Here is a 23852-nt window from a genome sequence, read left to right on the forward strand (position 1 = left end):
GAGAGACCACAAGTGAAATTCATCCTGGTTATAATCTAAACACAGCAAAGGGCAACAAAGGCCAATTCAGTTAAGCAAGGATATAAAGTCTTATACACTGCATGCAAAAAGCCTAATAAAGGGTCTTTAAAATATAAATAGAACTGGGAACTACATAAAAAGTAGACAGAAGCTAGTTAAAATGAATAATTAAGAGACGAAGGGGTTCCAATGAAAGGTAAACTGCAAAGAGTATTTCAGCTAATCATAAAAGCTTCGTGAATATTCCCATGGCAAAGAGAAGGGAAGGCAGAAAACCACATCATTTAAAATTATAATGAGAGAGATGGTGCATTAGACTCACTCTTCATGTTGAATTGGCATTGCTCCTGATTTAAAGTAGAATACAGCTTTTGATATTTTCCATCATCAATCTATTTGTTTTCTGTTCACAATATGAGGCATTTCTCTCATCATTCTGTATCCATGTCAAAAAGGGACAGGTCGTTCAGTTATTCAGACACCACCAACAGTCAATGGAGGTGGAAAGCTAAGGAAGTTGAGGCACCTCTCTTGAGGTCTCCCACCACAAGTTATGAGAAAGCCTAGGTATGTAGAATTAGGTGTGAGGACATGATCCTGTGCCTTCGCAGGCATAACTTTAATCTAATTACAAATTTTTAACCCAAAATTTGTAATCTAATTACAAATTTTTAACCTAATGACTTGAAATCAAAGAATTTTACTAGCTTACAGAAGTCAGGAGTATCACAGTCTCATAGTAGCAAATTACAATTGCGAAAGTAATAGGAAATTTGTCCCCATATGGAAAAAAATAGTTTCTGCCCATAAATGACATCTTTCCATGGCAAACTGATGAATTTCATCTGTGAGTCATTTTTCATTGAATGGTAAAGTTACAAGGGGTAAATGTCTCATTAGACTGCTTCTGCAGGGGGGTTGGACTAGATGATCTCTGGAGGTCCCTTCCAACCCTGACATTCTATGATTATGTGATTCTATGACATGTTTGAGCAGAATGGCTGAAAAGAGGCTGCTAGCTAGTGTCTTTGCAGTTGCAGTGGTTAGTTCTGGAGCTCTTCCTTATTACTATTTTCAATTGTTCAGTATCATACCTTTCCACAACACCAAAGCATTTCAAAGGGCAATATGTCTTTGTATGGTAAAGATTAATCTCCAGATCTTATCTTCCAGAGAATGTATATGAGTTATGTGAAGCGTAAGTTACAGGATTTGCAAAGAGGACTTTGCAATGATCTGCTCAGAGACTAACAGCAAGGAATGAAGCATTTGACAACACAGACTAGGGCTTAGTCCAATCTCTGACAAAAGCAATTTTTTTTATTCAATTTTATTCTCTATTTCATTTTAGTGTCATCATTAAATGCCTTTTGCAAGTAAAATTGCAGAGATTTGACTTCTGCTCCAAAAGGGACTATTCAGCAGGAAAAAACATCAGTTTCACAGTGAGTAAAAAGCTTTTATTTTGAAGTAGAAACACTTGAAATTTTTTACCTGTGAAATCCTGGCTTTCAGTGAAGTTGAAGGTGTAATAATTGAAGCAGGAATGCCCACAGAGTCAGAATGTGGCAGAGCTGTCTTCACAGTGCGGGAGGTGGCACTTTCCTATTCTCTGTAGAAGTGGTGCTTAAAATGTTGGAGGATTCTCAAAATGTTCTCCAACTTAACAGTGAGCAATTTTTGTGAGGAACTCCCAAGTCTCAAACTGCTCTAGCAACTACCTTCACATAGTGTAGAGAGTCCTGGATCTGACCTGGTAACCCAAAAGTAAAAATCTCTACATAGAAATTAATAATTTCTCATATAGTTTCTTCACAGGCAACCATACTGTAGCTGAGGAGCTCCCTGAAGGCTCAACAGTGTTCCTGGATGGTACTTTTTTACATATAGTCATTTTGAAAAAATGACATGATTGAAATAGATTAACAAAAAAAATCTGTTATTTCACATGTTAGGTGTACAAATAAAATGATAGTATATGCTGTCTATTAAATGCTTGCTATCAAAATCCTCAATGACCTTAAAAGCACATCTGAACTAAAAAGATAACAAAAATGGTTTCACAGAATTACAAAATCACAGAAGGGTAGGGGTTGGAAGGGACCTCTAGAAATCATCCAGTCCAATCTCGTGCTGAAGCAGGTTCACCTAGATCAGGTCACCCAGGAATGCAACCAGGCAGGTTTGAAAACCTCCAGAGAAGGAGACTACACTCTGGGGAGCCTGTACCAGAGCTCCCTCACCCTTGCAGTAGTATTTCCTTATATTTAAGTGGAACTTTTTGTGTTCCAGCTTTTGTCCATTACCCCTTGTCCTGTCAATGGACACTATAGAATGAAGTGTTTCTCCATCCTCTTGACATCCACTCTTTCATAGAATGGTAGGAGTTGGAAGGGACCTTTAGAGATCATCTAGTCCAATCCCCTGCTCAAGCAGGTTCACCTAGATCGGGTCACATAGGAACACGTCCAGGCGTATCTTGAAGACCTCCAAGGAAGGAGACTCCACACTATTCCTGGGCAGCCTGTGACACTGCTCCCTCACCTCACAGTAAAATAGTTTTTTCTAATGTTTAAATGGAACTTTTTGTGTTCCAGCTTCATCCCATTACCGCTTGTCCTGTTGCTAGACACCACTGAAAAAAGGGTGGTGTCTTTTAAATTCTTGTAAGTATTAATGAGGTTATCCCTCAGTCTCCTCTAGGCTGAACAATCCCAAGTCCCATCCATAGCCTTTCTTCGTTAAAAAAAAAACATTCTCTTATGAACTACCAAAAGAAAATTATTTACTTCCACTGAAACAAGAGTTTTGAGAGTTCCTACTGTGTTAGGTCTATCCACAAGTCCTCAAAGTCTGTGGGAAACTTTTCATTGACATTCAGGTTCCTACCACAGAACACAAGGAAGGGAAATATCCTAACTATACAGGCAATTCTTGTGCTACAAGAACACAAGAAACAAAATTTGCAGTTACAAAGACAGGGAAGAAGAAAGGCCAAATTCAAGGCACATCTAAGTTGCAGCAAAGCTGACGATTTTCTCAACAGCTGGATGTCACTTGAACAAATAAATCAGGAGGTACATCTCTGATGTTTTCAGTCCCGTAGCTACATATTCAGAGGCAGTTTGCATTAGAAAATCCAGTAAAAGATCTTTCAGGTGCAATGTGGTTTATTGGTTTGGTGTTTTTCTACAGAAAACTTTTTCGTACTTGTTTTGAATAGTCATTAATCAAAGCAATGGAGAGGGAAAGAAAAACCAAACCAAAACAAAACCAACCACACCAGAAATGGAATATCACTTAACAAGCCTGCAATTAGCAGACTAACAAGTTTGTTATTTTTGTACTTTTTCCCACTGTGTGACCTAACGGAACACTAGCATGCATTAAACACACTACAGCTCTAGCAAGAGCACTGCGGTCTTTCATGACATGCACAACCTTACTAGAAGTCTCTGTGAATTTAGCTGTTATAGAGCTAAAATGTACTTGATGTCTTGTCCATCTTAATTTATCATGAATTGCATGTCAAGAGCTCAGTATTGATGAAGACAGCATATGAGAAGTCATGTGCTTGGATGTGTTCCAATGTTTAAGCATAACAGAAATCTTAAAGAACTTAGTCCTATCTTGATATTTGAAGAACAATGCAAATAATATCAGATTTCAGATCCATAAGGAATGCCAAATCAGAGAAATGTACAGGTGTCTTTTCCTGATCACTTCCAAAACCACCCTGTCCCCTATATTTCTAGCTTTTGTCCATTTCAGAAAAGAGGGGGAGGGTGAATGCTTTTTGATTAGCAAAACTAAGAAGTTGTGCAACAACACAAAGAGAAGGTCAGAGTTCAAATTCAACATGCTGGATTGCTTGTCTCCCTCAATCCTATTCACTAAATCAGCAGCACTGAATTGCTATGATGACAGGAAGAATTTGGAAGGAGAGGAAGGTTGAGCTAGTATTGAAGACAAAAAATAAATCTAGAAGATTATTGTCTTAATCGCTTTCCAAAGTCAGAAAAATCCATCCATTAAAAGAATGAATAACTTTTGCCTTCACAGAAAAAGGATGAATTTGTGCTCTAAGTGTCAAATATGAATACTCCTTGTTAGGTTTTGTTTTATTCTAATCCAAAATCTGTGTTAGAAAGGAAACTTTTCCCAGCAACAAAATGCATCTCACATAAAATACCTGTTAAAAGCAGCAAACATTCTCCCTGAATATTTGTGATTCAAATAACGACATTACAAGAACTTGCCACAAAACCAACTAAACATTTACTCTGCCCAGATTACCGAAGGCATTACACAGTTATCCTGCATTGAAAATTAGAAGCTTAAATCCCTCTGAGACCCTGGACTTATAAGAAAATCAGATCTGAAAACTAAGTCTTATTTATCTAATCTATTTTATTTATCTCATGAGGTTAGAGCATACTCCTATTGAGAAATGAAATACTATCACACAGAAATTAGCAGAGCAATTTAAATGCAGAGATTGAAACTGTGCAGTTCTTTAAATTATTTCAACTTTTAAAAGCCTCAGCAGTCATCAAGCACTAGAACTTGACAGAAATCCTATCTTGTCTGAGTTCTTGAAAATATTAGGTACAGTTTGCAAAAACTTTCTGGACTTGTAGCCAAGGTATATACTTAGGGCATTTAACATTAACACCCACTGGACCTAAAAAGCAGACCCCTGACTCAGAAAGAGTTAAGTTAGGAACTGAGATTTAGTAGAGATAATGAGGTTACTCTAGAGCTTCAGAATGACCCACCTATGCAGTGTTAGAATTTATCTCCATCCATGGATCTTAGGTAACTCTACAGCACATTATGGTGCACCCAGTCCTATGTGGTGAAGAGATGGAGACAGGGGTTTGGCTGAGTGACCATTTATTCAAAATTGCAAAATAGTTACCTCCTTCCCCAAAGAGTGCCTGGCACAGGAGAAACGGTGATAAAAGTGGACTCACTCTTCTCTCAAAAATGGGTCAACAGACAGCAACTACTGCAAGACCTCTGTTGGTGTGCTAGGGGCTGATACAACCATCAGTCCTATAAGACTACTCCTAGAGGTCCATCCTGTAGAGTAAGAGAGTTTACTGGTGTGAAATTGGGTATCCCATGCCAGGGAACAGTGCCAGACAAAAGTCTCAGGCATAACAGCTGAACAAAGACTGAATCAATGTCGGAAATTTAGCCATCTAATGTCCACCTGCTTCCCCAGCTTGAAGGCTGTTTCAAGTGACTCTTTACCTTTGAGAGACACACCTACCTCCCTCTGATTTCAGTAATGATAACTGCCTGTGTATTTCTCCTTCAGGTGCTGAAGACACTGCTCTCAGAAGACACTCTGCTCTCCAGCACACAGCTTGGCTGAGATTTACTCCATTAATTTCAAACCCTTTAAAGTTACGTGCTTAGTCTAAAGTAGCCAGCAATCTCCCTTCTGAAGTCCATGTGAAGAGATAAATCTGTCCAGAGAGGAATTCACTCCATTCATCCTTTCTCTCAATTTATTTTCTAAAAAATGGCTTGCATACTGGTTTGCAGGAGTGAGGCCCTGTCTGTAAGTACTGTTTCAGATCCTGCAGATCTCAGAGTACGGTTGCTGAAAATATATTCGGCTGCTGAATGTCCACGCTTCTGAAACACAAATACAAGATTTTTTTTCTCATTATGAGCATCTTCTCAGTGTACTCCTACATCTGAGCATACCTTACTTGTAACAACAGTAGAATGAACACATTTTTAACTGATGGGCTTTTCACAGTTCAAGAATTAAATATCTTTTTCCTGTGATCTGTATGTATCTGTCAGGCTTCTGTGTCAATGAAAAATCATTGCTTGACAAGAAAGCTAAAGCTTTTACGCTTTTTAAACAAGTACCAGTCTTTCTTTTCTTCCAAAGCAGACAAGAGGACATCTAGAAGTTAGAGATAATCTTATCCCCAAGGTTATTAAAAATCAAATGAACACACAAGGAAAAAAAAAAAAACAGTCTAAGGACAAAAAAAACCCTGAAGTGAAATTGAGACACAAAGAATAATCCAAGAAGCATTTTCAATACAAAACTTGACAACCTTACGTTGTCATACAATACAATCTTTTCTTACATATGCAGCTGATTTGCAATTTAGTGTGTCATTTTTTTGGATGTGATAGCAAGAAATTCCAAGAATCGTTCAGCCAAAGGTAACTGTAAGTATAATATCATGTGTGGGTATAAAAACTGAAACCCCTTATTTTGTGGAGCACTTCACAGAAGATTTGAAAAATCCACCTTCCATTAGAGCCAAATTCCAACCTCAGATACACACTCAGGGCTCTCATTAAAGGCACTGGGAGCCAGAAGTACTTTGTCGAGGGCAGACTTCAACCAATTTCGGTATTTATCCTTACAGAGCAACTCTACTGAAACCTTGATTAGCCAAATGGAACAGAGACATGAAACTAGTTTAGATTAACAGCATTTGGATAAGCAGGAGAGGTTTTAGCATTTTGTTATGCACTTTAATAGATGTGACCTTAGGCCACAAATCAGCAAGACTCCTGGGCATAACATTAACCATATGAGTAGCTGAGTGAAGTCAGCAGAACTATTTGTGCTCTTAAGCATAGGGGTGTATGTAAGTACAAGGCAAATCTTGTCTCCAGTTTTGAATAACAGGAGGACAGTGGTAACTAAGGATTGCATATTACTCAGTTTCATTTTTCAACTTAAACATAGGCTTAAAGCAAGCACCTTGAGACAGATACTGTTTATTTATGAACAGGTGACCCATGCATACCAGCCACATAAGTGGAGCTAAGCCAGCTAGCTTTAGGTACAGGTGAGAAAATTCTTAGCAACAATTTAAAATCTCTACCAACAGAGCTTAGAAAAGAAATCCCAACAGATCTGAAGTGTGTGCTGAAATGCCTAGAGGAAATGTAATTCTGCTCCTTAACCTCCAGAACAAAGTAGAGAATCCACATCAAATTTTATCCTAGTTTGTAAGGAAAAGGAGGCTATTGGAGGATCTATCTGTATTCTAGCATCATTCCAGTAGCTTTTGCACCAGCCTGTAGAGACAGCAGCAATGACTGAAATCCTGAAAATTTCACAACAATGTAAAATGCTGTGATGAGGGGGACAATAAAGTACCTAGGATAGCTTCAGAATTTATTTAAAGCTTATATAATCTTTCATTCTAAAAATGCCAACCTTGTCTTCCACTAATAACTACCACATTATAAAACATTAAGGAGCAGTAGTATGTGGTAGCAAAGGCAAAGAAGAATCCTATGAAATATAAACAAGGGATAGTACAGAGGTGCAACAAATTGAGCCTGCCCCCAACATTAGCTAGTAGTTTTTCCCTATGATGATTAACAATAATAGTTGTTCCCTGGCTGATGACCTGGATTATTTGCACAGACTCTCTAACACATTTTCATAGGTAAGTGCAGAAGCTCTGCGTGTCACTTCACAGCAACATGTGCAGGGGTTTGTTCCTCCCCACAGGATGCCGTGGGATGCAGCCACATTCCCTCCCCATACATAGCACTTGGACGATCATATGTGAGGCAGTGGAGTCTGTCACACTGGCACGAGGCTGGAGTATTACAGGATGAATAATCTTGATCCATATTTTTTCAACTTCATCTGATTAGTAGGAGGGAAAGAGTTGAAAGCAAAAAAGAGTTCCATGTGGATATTTCCATTTGCTAACAAAATAGATATGTGCACAAACTAGGAATTTTTTTCTATTGTATTACTCCAGTCATACCAAGGCTTTATTAGTAATAGTTTTAATAAAGCCTCTGAGAAAAAAAAAATAATAACCCAATATAAATCTATTTTGGAAGCATAAAACATCTGTGCCTTATGGGGCACATGCATCAAGCTTGGTTCTGCTGCATGACAGCAGCATGGTCAATCTGTCTATTCAATCTTAACTCCCACTGTGCGGCTATTGCTGAAAAGGAACCGAGGAGAAAGGCTACTCCTTTATTAAGAGAAAGTAATGTTGTATGTTTTAACAAATATGGGGAGACAACAGAAAAAAAAAAAAGATAATTTTGCTAATACAAATAGTTCAGCCCCTATATAAGGACCTTTTCTTGAAGCAAAAGCATGTCAAGGGAATTGGGAACACTCCAGTGAAAGCAAGTCAGCTGGGGGATGTAACAAATTGGTGTTGGTGACAACAGAACAATAACAAAAAAAAAAAAGGCAATGCATGCCCTGCCTCTGGGCAGGCTACATCCCTCACTGCCTTCAGCTGAAACTCAACATGAAAATATACAGGAAAGTTGCTTGCCTAGGATAAGATGAAAATTGTAAAATATTGAAATGAAAATAAAAGTTCCAGAGGCTTCAATGAAGAGAGAATAAGGAAAAAAGCATTAATGTGACAATAGTTGTGATGAAGAGGAGAAGCAGATGGTGGTAAGCATAGGTAACATAAGCACTCCAAAAAGAAACCTGTGGTACTCAAACAGTGAAGTGATTCATTCTTGTGTTGCTTTCATTTCAGGCCATCGTTCTGTCACTGAACTCAAACATCTGTAAATCTGTTACAGGTCTGCAGCCCTCTGCTCCTTGCCGGGCAAAGAAACAACCATGTCTGCATCATTGTAACCTTTCTTTCCTCACCATTGTTCCCTTTGGTATTCTTTTCATGACTTATTCGGACTCATATTTTGGTGCAAGTGATAATGAAAGTAGCAAGAAACAAGTCTTCCCTGGAAGTCCTCCCAGAATGCTGCAAGACTATTGCTCTGGGGGAAAGGGAGCAGAAGGAAGGAGACATGAAAATGACACTAACTCAAGACTCGCTTGTGTGAAGGGATAGAAAAGCAGCTCAGTGTTATTGTCAAAGATTTTTTTTGTTGTTATCTACAAACAAAAGATTTCATTTTCTTCATCTAACCTATGAGACAGTGCTTTGTGATGGAGACCATTGGTTGGGAAATGCACAGAAACTGCTTTTATTTCTCCCTGGGTTTCTAGATATTGAGCATATATGGGTCTCTAGGATTTTGAGCAGCAGTATTTGAAAATTTTGTATGTCACCTGATTATCTCATCTGACTTTCTTTTGCTACTGACCGAGCTTCATAGTAGAGACAAGTGTAAATGCAGGAAATCAACCCCACAAGACTGCTAACTAAATAACTTCCGAATTAGATTTTGGTACATTCTCACAGAAAATAGTCAATTATTGGTCCATATGATTCTGTGACACAATCCAAAAGAGAAAGTGTGTTAGCTCAAGCATTTATTTCTTAAGTGGGAAAAAAACATATTTTATATATAAAATGTATATATCTTTATATATCTACACATATATATTTAAAAGACACAGCCAGATAGATAGCTACAAATATAGACATAATTTTAACAGGGTTTTAGAAACTGTAGGGCTGCTAAAATAGTATGTTAGAAAAAATATCTACCCTGGCAGAAAGGTCAATGAATTTTTATGATACTTGCACAACATGCAAGATCTTAGGCCTTCAGGCTACATCTGTAACATTTTATAAAATAAATGTACCCTGGACTGTTTTCTAGCTCAGAGGCCAACTGGCATGGGTCAATTCCACATCCACCTTCTCCAAATCTGCCCTCCAAATCAGGATGGCTACAACCAGACTGTCTGCTGGGAATAATTCTGTCCTAGTTCATGAAATGTCAGGGAATTTCTCAGTATACTGCTAGTCAGCATGAGCTGAAAGGGTGTCACAGACTACTCTGAGTAACACTATAAATGATAAAGTTCCAGTGCGTAGGGAAAGTTCCTGTCACGGTTTGATTTACTAGTGTAGACATATCCAAGGAAAGCCCAAATTTAGAGCCTTACACAACTTTACTGGATACAGCAGTTTCTAAGAAATGAAACATCTTAAGGGTCTTGAAGCTCACACTGAAAAGTGTGCAGTTTCCCTGAGGCTTTTATGATCTTTAAGAGGAAAACTAGCTGCACTTTAATGAAGCATCTTCTGGAGGCAGTTCTAAAGCCCTCAGGATAAAAGCATGTCAATATTTTACATAGCACCATGTTTCACGGACGTAGCACTGCATGCTACTAACCTGTGATAGTGTAATATGTGTAGATAAATGATAAGTCCTAGATTGGCCATCTATTGCAAACACAAATGTACATCTGAGGTCTTCAGTTCTCTCTCAAGGAAGTGATATCAGTTTCTTTTTATAGGAGAAGAGGCTAAAGAAAAGAACACCCTAAGCTTTATGTGCAGGAACTTAGAGGCCTTGCCTCCATGTCACAAGTTATCTGGGCACCCTCAAACTTCAGTTCCATCTGAGCCTCCAAAATAACCCTCTTGCCCTCAAAAGTGTCATCCACATTTCCTGCCTAGAGCATGTCAAACTTAGAAGCAGAAATGAGGAATCTCAAGTCAGAGCCTTAGCTATAGAAGAAGCTTCCTGCTAGATTTTAAGAAGGAAACAGATGTCACAAGTGTTTTGCAAACACATTAAACCATTGTCATTTCTGGTGTTTTGTACAACTGCAGCAACAGTTCAGGACTAGCCTCAGTTTCTGTCAACTTCCGTGAAAGAAATGGCACTGTAGAAACAGGGTCCTTCACACCAAGTGTGAAAATCAGACTCCCGTATGTAGGATCTTTTCCAAGCAAAGCCCCATCCTGCCACCTCTCATCCATCTCACCCAAGAACACACAAGTACTATTTGTTATCCTCCTTTTCAGTCTGCACAGCTATGTTTTCTCTGGCCTGTGTCCACAAAGGGAAAATATAACAAAGGAAAAGTCAAGGATGGATTATAGCTCTGAAAGAGATTTAATGACAAACACATTGGCATTTTCTCTTTTATTTTTACATTTCATTTTACCAGTTTCATTACAGCATTCTGCTAGGTGACATGTTGGACTTTGTTTAGTACAAATAGCCAAAACCTACAATGTTCTCTGGCAGTACTATATCTCTTCAATTCCTCTCAGTGATTTCCTCTCCCCACCATCCCTGTCATTTCTAGTTGATCTTAGAAGAATTGTCCAAAATTTATAAAAGATTTTGTGCTAATTGTCCTCTTTTTTAAATTAGTTGTCTCCTCTTGTTTCTCACATCAAAGGCACTTGGAGGTGTAAATATACTACTGTGTCACATTAGTTACAGGGAAGGTAAGGAAAGGAGATATGAATTAGTTTCTAAAAAGGTTAGTACATCCTGCCCAGGAGACTGGGATCTTTTTGTCACAGAAATGAAGATTATAGACTAGTCTCTTGGTTCACCTTGCATCATTTAAACATTGAAGTGAGATATCTAGATTGGAGCTTATTTTTCATCTATAACCAATGTGCAGACAAACGTGCTTATTACCTGACTAGGGAGCTAAGGAGTATGAACCCCTAGGCAAGTTGGTCTGGTGCCTAAAGTTAGATGGAATTAATCCAAGATGAAGATCTTCATTTTGGAGATTTTATTATTTTAATATGATTAAAGCATCTAAGGCACAGGATATGTATTTTTTCCTAACAATGGGAATAGAAAAATGTGATCTTTTGAGATTCTTCCACAGGGACATGGAAGAAAAGTTCATAAAGTCCCAATGAGACCATCCAAGAACTTCAATAAAGAGGTAGAAAACAATTTTTTTAAAAAAATAATAAGGTATGGAAATAAAGTTATAAGCACATTTTCAGGTCTGGAAACTCTACCTCCATCTTTATTAAAAGATACAAAAGTTCAACAATGAGCTATGCTACTCGTTTATAGAAAGAGATGTTACTTGTAATCTTCCAGTAGATAGATTTGTCACCAACACAAATGGAGTTTCTGAGTTTTAAACAACACAGCTGGTTGTAACTAGATATATGAAGACTACAAAGGAGGTATCAATATGCAATGAGATTCCTTTAATTGACCTTAACAGGGAAAACCATGCCCTCACCATGAAACATCTGGGCTGGACATCCTCCTTTGATAGATTCCCCATTTCAGCTGGGGATTTCTGCACTTGGAAATGGAACCACCCTGTGGAGATTTTATGGCCTAACTTATCCTAGTCAAACGAAACTTTACTTCAGGCTGCAATTTATGTGAATCTCTGAAAATCTACTTCCCCTATCCCAAGCCTCTCTTTCTCCCACTGATATCAAAAGAAAACAAAAACAGAAGAAATAATGATGCAATTCAGACCAATTTACACAGAGATAGAAATGAAAACACCAAACACAAAAAAATTTCTTTTTTTCACCAAATTTCTTAAGGCATGCTTGGATCCTCCTATCTCTTTTACAAATCATGCAAAATTAACAGTATGGTTTTTCTCCTTAAGCCAGTGAACCAACTGAGGGTCAACTAATTAAAACTACATAATAGCAGAGTTAAGGGAGGTTAAGCAGGGAGTTAACATCACTCCCACAGGAAACAAAAATTGTACAGGGGACACTTATGAAGATACTGGCCAAAACATGATTTAACAAAAGTGAGCTGTGCATGTATCAAACCAGACTCAGACAACTGTTCCCATTGCCAGATATTGCGATAGAGAATCTCATCTTCCCTCTACTCTTTCCCATAATGCCCCCCAAATTGTATTATTTCTTCCTCTTGAGAAGTTTTATAGGAGGAATATTCCTTCATATTGTCACTTTAGTGAATAACTCCTTTAGATGCCCTAGAAAAACACTGACCAATGATTAAGCTCTAGCTGAAGCTGGCAGATGTGTTTGCAGGAAAGCTTTAATGATAAACACAGCAAGAAGCAGAGGAAGCAGAGGAGTAACCACAAGCTATGGCAACTATAGCTTGGAACTTATTCTCCCCCTGACCTGGAGCAAACTTTGGAATACACCATAATACACCTTCATTTTGAGTTGTTACTCATTGGCTGTTGAAGTGTCTTGCTTCACTTCACTTATGGGTATACTCATTTGTTGGAGTTTGTTTATATCAAGACCACCTGGTTCATAGGAATAAACAATCCTTTTACTAGTGCATAAATCTAAGGAAGCAATTGTAGCTTTACATTTAGCTTAAGTTTGTTGATTTTTTAGAATCAGTAGTGAGTATGGAATGAGAAAAAATGAGCTCTATTTCTCTTTTTATTCCAGGAAATCTATTGAAGCAAGAAAATGACTGTTTCAAAGGAATTTTCCACATGCATATATATCATTTTAATTTACTAATTCAAACAAAGGGTAATTTAAACACTGTTCTTCTGGCTCTGCAATTAGATCTATGAAACATAAAATTAGAAAAATGATAAATTTCAATGCAAGTGTTGAAAAAAAGTGGGACATTTGAGATTAAAAACACTTTTAGTCTCTCCATCATTAGATATCATTTTCTTCTGAAGGATATTTTTGTACCTGTGATCAGGCTATGTCCTTGAAATTCTCTTCCTAGTAAAAGAATACACAATGGTGATAAACTATGTGGTGAGAAAAAGTTCTTTTATTAGCATAAGTCATCATTTCATAAGGCAGAATTTTCATTTGATAGCATCACGTAGCTCTTCAAGGCTTTGGTACTTAATGCAAGGCAGTTTTGCCAATGTGTTCCTGGAAATTACAAAGATAATGAGATAGATTTCAGCATGAGAGTTGAAGCTGGTTAAAGCTATACTAAAAGCAGAAGCATCAAACCAGTAGGTGAATGGATTATACTTCTCAGTTAGTTTTGTACCTCTTTAAAAACTGTATCACAACAAAGATGAATTACGAGGAAAAGAACATGTGAAGGCATGGAACAGAAGCTGAAGGACAAAGTAAAGTACATGTGGATGTATCTCAAAAAGGTTATTGCAGACAAAAATTCATGAGTTTGGTTATCAAATAAATCGTTTAAGGGAAATCTTTTTACAAAAAAAATAGAGCTGCACCGGAGATTGCTAATTACAACAGAGATAACAGATTAAATTTTAAGTGGGTACTTGTTTGGATGAAAAAATTATAATGAGGCAGGGCAGAAGCATGGTGAGGGAAGAGCTGTCATTTTTCCATGGAGGGCCCTCAAGGATAAGTCTTGAAACCTATTTTTTAATAGTCATTAACTATCTGAAAGCTGTCTTAGAGTTGCAGCTGACAAAGTTGGGGATTTCACTAACACAAATTTTCCTACCAGGTGATTCTGAGGAGTAACAGAAAAAGGATGAAACATAGCAATAGTAAGTTTAAGTCACACATGGGTAATGGTGCTGGTCTTGGGGTGTTCAGGTTACCTAAGATGGGATCCTAAATCAGTCTGAGAGGCTACAGCATCTCTTCATTCACTTCATAGAAGCCTTTTAGATGCTAGATTATGGTTTCTAGTCCCTAGAAACAACTGAAGGCCATCAGCATGACTGTCACTCTTAGAGTTGTGTAACAAAATCTCTTGCTTAAAGCTGTAGTCCTGTTGGTTGGAAACACTTGAGATGAAAAAGATCTGGATGAGTTGTTAAACAGCAATATTAAAGACTTAGTATGTAGAAGGCAAAATATTTCATGCAAGGACAGAGATACATAAACACCACTGTCAAAAGCAGCATCAGGACATTTACTGTATTGTCTACAGTTCCACTGACCCAAAAACTTAGTTTTAGTTCTTGACAGGTGGCTTATGACTGAAGAAGTGAGAAATGGGGAGTCACTAGGACATTAGAGGAAAAGAAGAATCAGTTTTATGAAAGGAAATTAAAGGACTTAATTTGTTTAGTCTAGCAAATAAAGTCTGAGAGTGACTTGCTCCATAAATATATCAAGAGAGTAAACACAGGGAGAAACAAGTTCTATTTAACCTGAAAGTCAGGGTTAGTGCAAGAAATAATTAGCAGCAAATATATTACATTTGGCAAGTAGAAGAAGGTTTGTAACTGGACAGAGGTCCAGAAAAAGTCTTCCAGTAGCGAGAAACCTAGCTAATTTCAGGATGAATCTTGATCCACTTAAGAAAGGTTGGCTTGCTTATTAGGGGACAAGGCACCGTGAGCCAGAATTTTCTTCCAGGCCTATTTCTATGTTTCCCCTCCACCTAAGACAGAAGTGTTTTCTCTAAAATTCTTTAAGCATGATGGTAAAATAAAGGATAAAGAAGAAACAGATGACAGTATTTATTTGGATGTTCAAATAATGAGTGACCCTTAACGGAAGACTACCATGTAAACTTCATACTTACAACAAAAGATTAATAGATTTTAGATACACTAAAATTTTGGTTTTCAGCATGTAATTCCCTATTTGTGTTCTTTCTCTTTTATATCTGAAGTATCTGGCACAGGACATCTTGAGAAACAGAATATAAGAATAGATAGGCCACTTCATTCACAGCACTTTGCCTATATGGCAACTCCTACATCCTTCTGTTTCCAAAGGTTATACAGCTGAAATGTATTATCTTAGTCTTGGATTCTTTGCTCTCCCTGTTGTGATTTTCTCTGACATAAACCATAGCAAAGAGTCTACATGATTTCAACACTAGGAGATTGCAAAGTAAACCATTTTTACATACCATGTCTGGTAACACTTTAAAATAATAGCCCAGTTAATTAATGATGAACTACAGTGAATATTCTTATACAAGTACATATGACATTTCTATTAGTGCCAAATGAGTTCATCATGATTAATGTTATTACAGTACATACCAGTGGAATTCATAAAGGCCATTATGTTGAATGGTTACCCAGCACCAAAATGTGCTCCTCTCCAGCCAGCAGCCCACACTCAATAAGGAAGATGAACAAAGTTCTATTCTAAGATTCATGAAGTTGCATTATTATCAGCTCAGTAGGAGATACATGCCTTTAAAGGAGATTTTTAGAGGAACCTTTGGTTTTAGGAACTCATTCACAGCCATGCATGGTGGCTAATGGGCTTAACATTCAGGCAGCTAAAGTTAGGTCTGCACCACTTGACTTTCCACCAGTGAAGGTAAAGTCTATTGAAGCTCTGCATGCTCATCCTCTTCAGACAACAGTCTTTATATCATTATGTAAAAGATTAAGCATGCCTGAGTGAGTGCAGAGGTCATCATATGGCCTGTGTGAAGAAGGATACCAAGTCCCAGCTGCTCTCTCTTTCCATCAGTTGCAGAGGAAGGGTAGGCACCATTGACTCCCTAGAACTTGTAAAGATAGTGCTTAATGCCCAGATCTCACAACACAAGCCAAGCCACAAAAAAAAATGTACTTTAATAACCTTGATAGGACCAGTGCATGGGCCAGAGGACTAGCAGACATCCATCCATATTGCTGACCAATGGCAGAACTCCCTGGCAGATTTTTGGCCTGTCCCAGCTAAGACTCTCCCAGATACCACACCAGCATGGTTCAGGCATTAACACAGCCAAGAGCCATTCCTCATAGGCACTTTGGATATAGGCATTCTGTTTTGAGGGTAGGTCAGCAAGTTTAAGTGATTGTGCACAAGCTAGATGGTACCAGCTGAATTTACTGCCCGAGAATGTGTCGTGAATCATTTCTCTATCTCCTGCAGATACAGCCAGAAGGCTTGTACCTCCCAAGACCCATACCAGTCCTTTATTCACTACACCTGCAGAAAGTACTTTTGCCTTTCCCACACTTCCCAACTTGTTGTAGAAATCAAAACTCAAACTCATCTGTGAGTGGAAATATGGACAGCACCAGTGCTGCTACAGAGAAGCAGGAAACAAGGAAGAGGGAAAGTTTCAGAAAACTGGAAATGATTGGCCGGACAAAGTGAAAAGCTTCAATATTAACACCTGAAGGGTTTATTCTTCCAGATCACATAGAAATTGTCTGTCTAACTAGTTCTGAGCCGTAGATCTCAGGAGTTTCATGTGTCAAGATAGCTGACATATGCTCTTTTGGTCTATACAGTCATTGATAAAAGAAGAATGCATGCAAGCTTCTGACATTAAAATTGAATCCATCATGTTCAAACTATACTCAAGATCAATTTTTAAGTTTTCTGATACCCAAAAGGAAGGACTAATTTTAAATCTCAGCATTTCTGAGGCTCAGGAAATTGATTTTTCAACTGTACTGAAGTCATTATTAAAAATGTTCTGTTAAAGAAGTGAAAATGAAGATGGAGGAGCTTGGAAATAAAGATATTTACTTTTGAAATGGCTAGAATTTCAGAGAAAATTGATATTAAATCTGGGATATTTTAGCTGGAAATGTTGCCAGTGATAGTAATTGTCCCCATTATTTATACTGAAATGTAATTAAGGTAATTATGAAGGGAGTTTTCTCACTAAAACAAACAGAATAAAAAAAGAAAAACTATTAGGAGTATCTTGCTGAGTAAAAAAGAGATAGTCTCAAAATTTTTAAGTGCAGAAGCAAAACAAAACCATTAGAAATAAACTCATTTTCTACTAAAAAGCAAGCATTCTTGTAAATTGTTACCCCTTACTGCTAATAATCTTCTTATCTTGATTTGCATTCTGAAACACTTGCCATTCACACTCACTTGTCCAACCTAATTTTTTCTGTAAAGACTTCTGGTCTCGTGCAGAATGCCCTAAACTAACAAATGTTTTAGCATCAGTTTAAGCTCGTGAGTAGTTCCAGTGACATCTGTAGCTCTAATCATGCTGATTATGAACACATGCTTAAATACATGAGTTTTGGTAAAGTTTCTCTTCTTCTCTGCAGTTGCTCCCTTTTCAGGCTGAATCAAGCCTTCAGATTCCTCATGCTCTGCAAAATTTTCTTGCAGATCTAGCTACAATTTTGCAAGTTAAACTCATAAGAAATAATTTACTTGTTACTCTTCAGCTAACCCAGCAGGAACTGTCAAGAAAGACTCTAAAGTCTTAAAACCTCAAAACCAATATTCTTTTATGTCATAGACCACAAATCACCAGTTTCAGGACCTCCTACATTAAGGCTCATTGAAAACACCCAATGTCCTCCTTAACATCATGTTAATCTCCAATAATGTAGCATCATAAAATGTAATGTCTCAGGTCAGGAGAACTGAAATAATTTAGTGCTTTATACGTCAAAACCAATTGGTGACTTGCAACTAGGAATTAATTCACAAGCCATAGAGTTGACTAAGCATATTCATAGAATCATAGAATGGTAGGGATTGGAAGGGACCTTTAAAGATCATCTAGTCCAACCCCCCTGCAGAAGCAGGTCAACCTTGATCAGGTCACATAGGAACATGTCCAGGCAGGTATTGAAGATCTCCAAGGAAGGAGACACCACACCCTCCCTGGGCAGCCTGTGCCACTGCTCCCTCACCCTCACAGTGAAATTGTTTTTTCTTATGTTTAAATGGATTTTTTTGTGTTCCAGCTTCATCCCATTACCCCTTGTCCTGTTGCTAGATACCATAGAAAAAAGGGATGTCCCAACCTCCTGACACCCACCCTTTAGATATTTGTAAATATGAATAAGATCCCCCTCAGTCTCCTCTTTTCTAGACTAAACAGCCCCAGTTCCTGCAGCCTTTCCTCATAAGGAAGATGCTCCTATCCCCTGATCGTCTTGGGGGCCCTGCACTGGAAATTTTCTATTACTAAAGAGATATTTTGGAATATAGATATAAACACAAAATATTGACACACTTGATGCTGCTGGAGGAGATAGATGTGCAAGGAAAATGGTGACAGCTGGGGAACTTGATCTAAATTCTCATCTTGACTCAGTCACTGATTCATTCTAGGCCATATGTGGCTCAGTTTTCTCAGGGGCAAGGCATGGGTGATACTTTTCCATTTAAGTAAAGTGCTTTGATTACATGGAAGATCAGGCAAATGTATTATTTTTAGGATATACAGCAATGGTGGAGTCACAAATTTTTCCAAACTAAAAGAATAATGAAAACCACGCAATCTCAACAGAGGGGCATGCATTGTTAGAGTCAGCTCTGGATTAGACTCTGAGTAGTTATATGGCTAGTGACATGACCTATTAAGAAACTTAGCCCAAATTTCATATTTTAAGTCCCTATTGAGTGTCTCTCACAATCGTTTAATAATTTTGATTGCTTGTTCTATGTAATGGATGTCCATCACAAACTTCCTATAATTTCCAGCTAATAAGGTTAGAAATTCTGGCAAATGAACACAGGGGAACAAGCATCTGACAATTCTGTTTCAATAAAGCAATGGTTTATTTTTTCACTTAAGAAACTTGAAATCTGGCAAAAAAATAGATCTTTTTACATCATGTGTGTGATTGTGCCCTCTTGAAGAAACACAAATAGTCAAAAAATATTATTCAGAAAACACTCTGCATTTGCAGTATCCTTAGCAAAAAATTGGTCTCACTTTTAACACAACACTCATGGAAGTCTTCATCCTCCATGAGCATCTTAGTCTTCTCATAGCTCCTGGATACAAGAGGTAGGGTCAGGACGACCCTACTTTATTCTGACCAGTATGACCATTCTTGTTTTTTATGTGTCCTGCAGAACATTTTGGGTCTATGTCTGTTATAGAAGGCATATATACTCCAGACTTTACCTAGGCAGTTGCTGTTAGTGTATTCTTCATAGTATGAGTGACCAAACATCTTCCACAACTGCTGAGGACTCACAACTGTCAATAAAGATGAGAAGACCTGTATTTTGAACATATTCCATCATATACAAGGCTAAATTTTGCAATCATTCAGACTCAGGTTATCTCATATTTGGGCATTTAAACTTTGACATGTAGTCTTTTATCCCAGTGACTCTAAGATTTTGTAATAGTGCTGACCTGTATGTGAAAGGGCTGTGGGGAAGACGAGTATCTCTCCTGAAGTTTGAATGTATGAGGCTTCAGATTTTAACATCATGGACAGGACAGAAAATACCATAAGGAAATTAACAATTCTGACTTCATAGTTTTTATGAGATATTTAGTGACATGACAGTAATTCTTTCCTAAGCCAGTAACACCCATTCCCTTCCCTAAAAGTGGCAAAGGTCCCACTGAAACAAAATATATCAGACCATGCAATTAGTGACTGTACCATATACACGTGAGATTTTAATTCACATTGCATGGACGAGCAATTTCTAAACGTTTGAGTATTTGACATTACAACCTGAATAACGTCTTTTTAATATAACTTTGGGCAGTTAATTTGCATTTAAAGACTCTGGAGCATTTGGGAAGATGATGGATTGACACATTGGTCAGGCTTCTCCTTTGATGAGTGGAACTGTATTTTCTAGTACGTACAGATCTAGTAATATGCTAGCATTTATTCTCCATTTTTTCCATACTTACACCTTCATGTCAAGCCACTTTTAAATTTATTTCCAAAGGAAAGCTGCCCAAAGTTCAACCAGAGCAAGCTTTATAAAAAAACTGTGGAAAGCAGAAATTAATTCTGACACATCCGATCAGCAATTTGTGGCATCATTCATCTCAAACTCCCCAGACAACTGAAACTAACAAAAGATGATAATAATTTTTAAGTACGATCTTCAACTGGAAATAATTTTCTATCTTCCTCAGCTTCCTACTCCCACCCCCAAGATATAAAGCATTTTACACAGTAACATCTTTAATCTTTTCTTTTGTCTTCCTAGCACATAACACAGATGGGCTGTGATAGGAACGCCTGGCCATGGTCCACTTCTTCCCTAAAGAATGAGAAACAAAAACTGACTGAAACTAACCCAACCTGCTCAGTGTGCTAGTTTCAAAAGAAACAGAATATTAACCTTTCTATTTTTTGGCTGGTTTTGTTTGTGTGTTATTTTTAGTTTTGCTATTCACATTATAGTAATTTAGGGCCCTGAAACAAATCAGAATGTCTTCAGGCTAGTAACCGTGGGAGAGAGGCTGTTCTTCCCTCAGAGAAATGTGATATACTATAGTCCAGCCAAAGGCATGTTGTAATCATATTCACATTATGGAAATGGAGGGACAGTGCAGGTGAGAACAATGGAAGAGGAGGAGAGGGTAGAGAGAGGTAATACAGGGGAAAGATACCTATTTCTTTCCCTTGAGGTTAAATGGATAGAGGGTGACACAGTGGACATAGCTGTGCACTGAAGTCTGAAATCAAGTAGGATTCACGATATCCTCTCAATGTTTTGTAAAGAAGGATATGTGATGAAATTATGACTCGAAACAAGTAAATCAACCACTTGGCAAGAGTGAGTAAAGTTTTAGAAAGGGCGCAGTCCCTCGTGAATTTAACAAAGTACATTGGCTTTATCTACATTTATATTTATCTGCACTCTAATAAAGGGCTCTTTTTATACTGAGCTATTCCTTTCCTCTTGATAGATAACACAGTGATTAACATTCCTTGGCAAATCTTAGAGAAGTTCTGGTGTCAATAAAGTCTCACTAAACTGAGTTGAGTTCAGTTGATAAATGTCTCATTCTTTTGTATCCCAGTTCCATTATCAATCAGGCAGAACTACAGTTGGCAAATAACTTATCTCAGGTTAAAACACCAACCTCTCCAGCTTCCCTTACCTCAGAACAGAGTGTATGGTAAAGTCAATGAACTTACCTCAAAATACTGGGATACCTGGTTACTACATATAACCTCCAAGTTTTAATATTGCTTACATAGTGTAGGCCAATTGTGCAAACAAGCAAGTAAGATTTAAAACATATTCTATTTTGAATACCAGAGTTTCCTTAAGGGCAGTTTAATACAGCATATTTTTCAGATTTCCTGTGTGTTGCATGCCACTGTGATGTAATCTAGTGAGATGCTCCAAACTGTGACAGACATTTTCAAATGTGAAAAATATGTTTCCAAAAAACAAAGTTACTATGACATGAGGCTTCAACAACCAAGAAAAGCTGGGCTAATAGGTTTGAACTACATTTTATGCCATCCCAAACATCTACAGGCATGTAACTCTGCGAATGTATGCCATTTAAGAACTTAAATGTATTCCAACAGAGAGTTGTGAACATGCCGAAAAGACTATACTCTCTATTTTTACAAAACAATGGTCAATATCTGAATTAACACCCCTGAAAATCATGTATTAATAGGAATGCATTTAAAATTTAAGCAACGCTCCATTCAGCCTTAGCAAGCCTAGTACTAATGCACTAGTTTGGAGGAAATCTGAGGAAAGCCAAGTCTATTGAAAGAAGGGGACTGAGCAGGGATCAAGGAGCAATCACCTACAGGGGAAGATTGACAGAACTTTCATTGTTTAGTATAGGGAAGTTTGAAGAAATGATCAACTTAAGATATTGGAAAGTCTGAGGCAAAAATGACAGTAAGATTCTATTCTCCTTGTCATCACGAATGGACTTTAACTGCAGTGAAAATGAGTCACATCAGATATTATGGAAAGCTCCCTAATGGTAAGGATAATGAAGCACTGGAATAGATTTTGTAGGGAAGCTACAGGATCTCTGGAGGGTTTTAAGAGCAGGTTAGGCAAGTATCTGTCAGGAATAACATAATCTTAAGTGGTTCCACCTCAACTCACACAATAGGATGACCCCAGCAGGTCTGTCTCATAAAGGTTTCTTTTCTATGAATCTGTATTTTTGAAACCTGCAACAGAAGGCATCCAAGGCACCAAGTTTCAAATAACATTTCTCTTATTGCAAAACCTAGATTTGTTTCTTTGGGTTAGCCACAACATTTTCTTTTCAGTTTTGATTATATCTTCAGGCTGCATAGCTAGTTGAAGGGGCAACTGTATTACAATACATAATTTACTGAAAATTTGAGTCAATGATCATTGAAAGTACCAAGGAAAATGATAGATTACTCCCTTTTGAGCACATTGACACAAAACTGAATATCTTTCCAGAAGCTAAACTTTAGTCATATAAATTATTTGATTCAATATAGCAATTACCAGTTAAACTAATAAGGCTGTGTTGCACAGAAGATTCCTTTGTCATGTAAATAATTATTTTCATCTTTCCCTCCTAGCATTCTACTCTTGTTTGAAATTATTTGTATTTTAGAATTGTTATCTCTCTTGCATAACACAGTGTTTTTTTGAAAAAATATTTTTTCAAAACAGTTATCTGTCCCATCTAAGATATTCAAAATGCTCACAAATAAAATTCTGAGAACATTAAGATTTTCATCATTCTTTGCACTTTTGGATTCTCAACTGGGAAGAATACACCATTTTCTGATTTTATAACTAAAATTAGCATGTATTTCAGAACAATGAGGCATTTTCAAGTACAAAAATGACATTTATGGTTTTTAAAATGTTAATATGAATTACATCAACAAAATAACTTTCTGAAGATTCTGCCAAATAAAAAAATCGGTCAAGTGAAAGAAAAATTAACAGAGCTTTGATTCTACAAAGCAGCTTTCTCCAATGAAATATCTACAGTTAAATGTTACCATCCACTTGAACTTTTTTTTTTTTTTTTTAATAAAATAAGCTGCTCTTTTAATTCAATTCTGTCATCAAAAGTCTTTTTCTCCAGAATTCTTGTGACTTGGAGTTTTGGGGTTTTTTTCTTCCAAATCTCCAACTCATTACCTTTCTTTTCAGAAACAATAGGTTGGTATCAAGCAGAACAGAAAAAAGAGGAAAAAATATCTTCCTAACTTTGGCTCAGTTAAATTAATTATATTCTATTGGACCAAATTATTTTGATTACCCTATGTAATCATCAAAAGAAAATGCTTCAACAGTATTTGTGTCGTTCACAAATATTGTCAGCTATAGAACTGTGTTTATTTCCACAGCATTGAGGAAAATGTTACATTGCTTTGGAGTCAGAAGCCACCATACTGGAGCTCTACTGAAAACATTTTTATTTAATACAGAGACCCTCTGACAAGTCTTGTAAGATTTTGTCAAGTGGATCAGAAGAGACTTAAAATTCACCTTGTTGATATCATGTAGTGCTAATTCTTTAGTCAGAATAACACTTGATATAGTTTAAAGCACTCTGGAACATACAGCCTGTTACCAAAA

Source organism: Colius striatus, chromosome 2 (assembly GCF_028858725.1).
Source record: "Colius striatus isolate bColStr4 chromosome 2, bColStr4.1.hap1, whole genome shotgun sequence".
Lineage (NCBI taxonomy): Eukaryota > Metazoa > Chordata > Aves > Coliiformes > Coliidae > Colius > Colius striatus.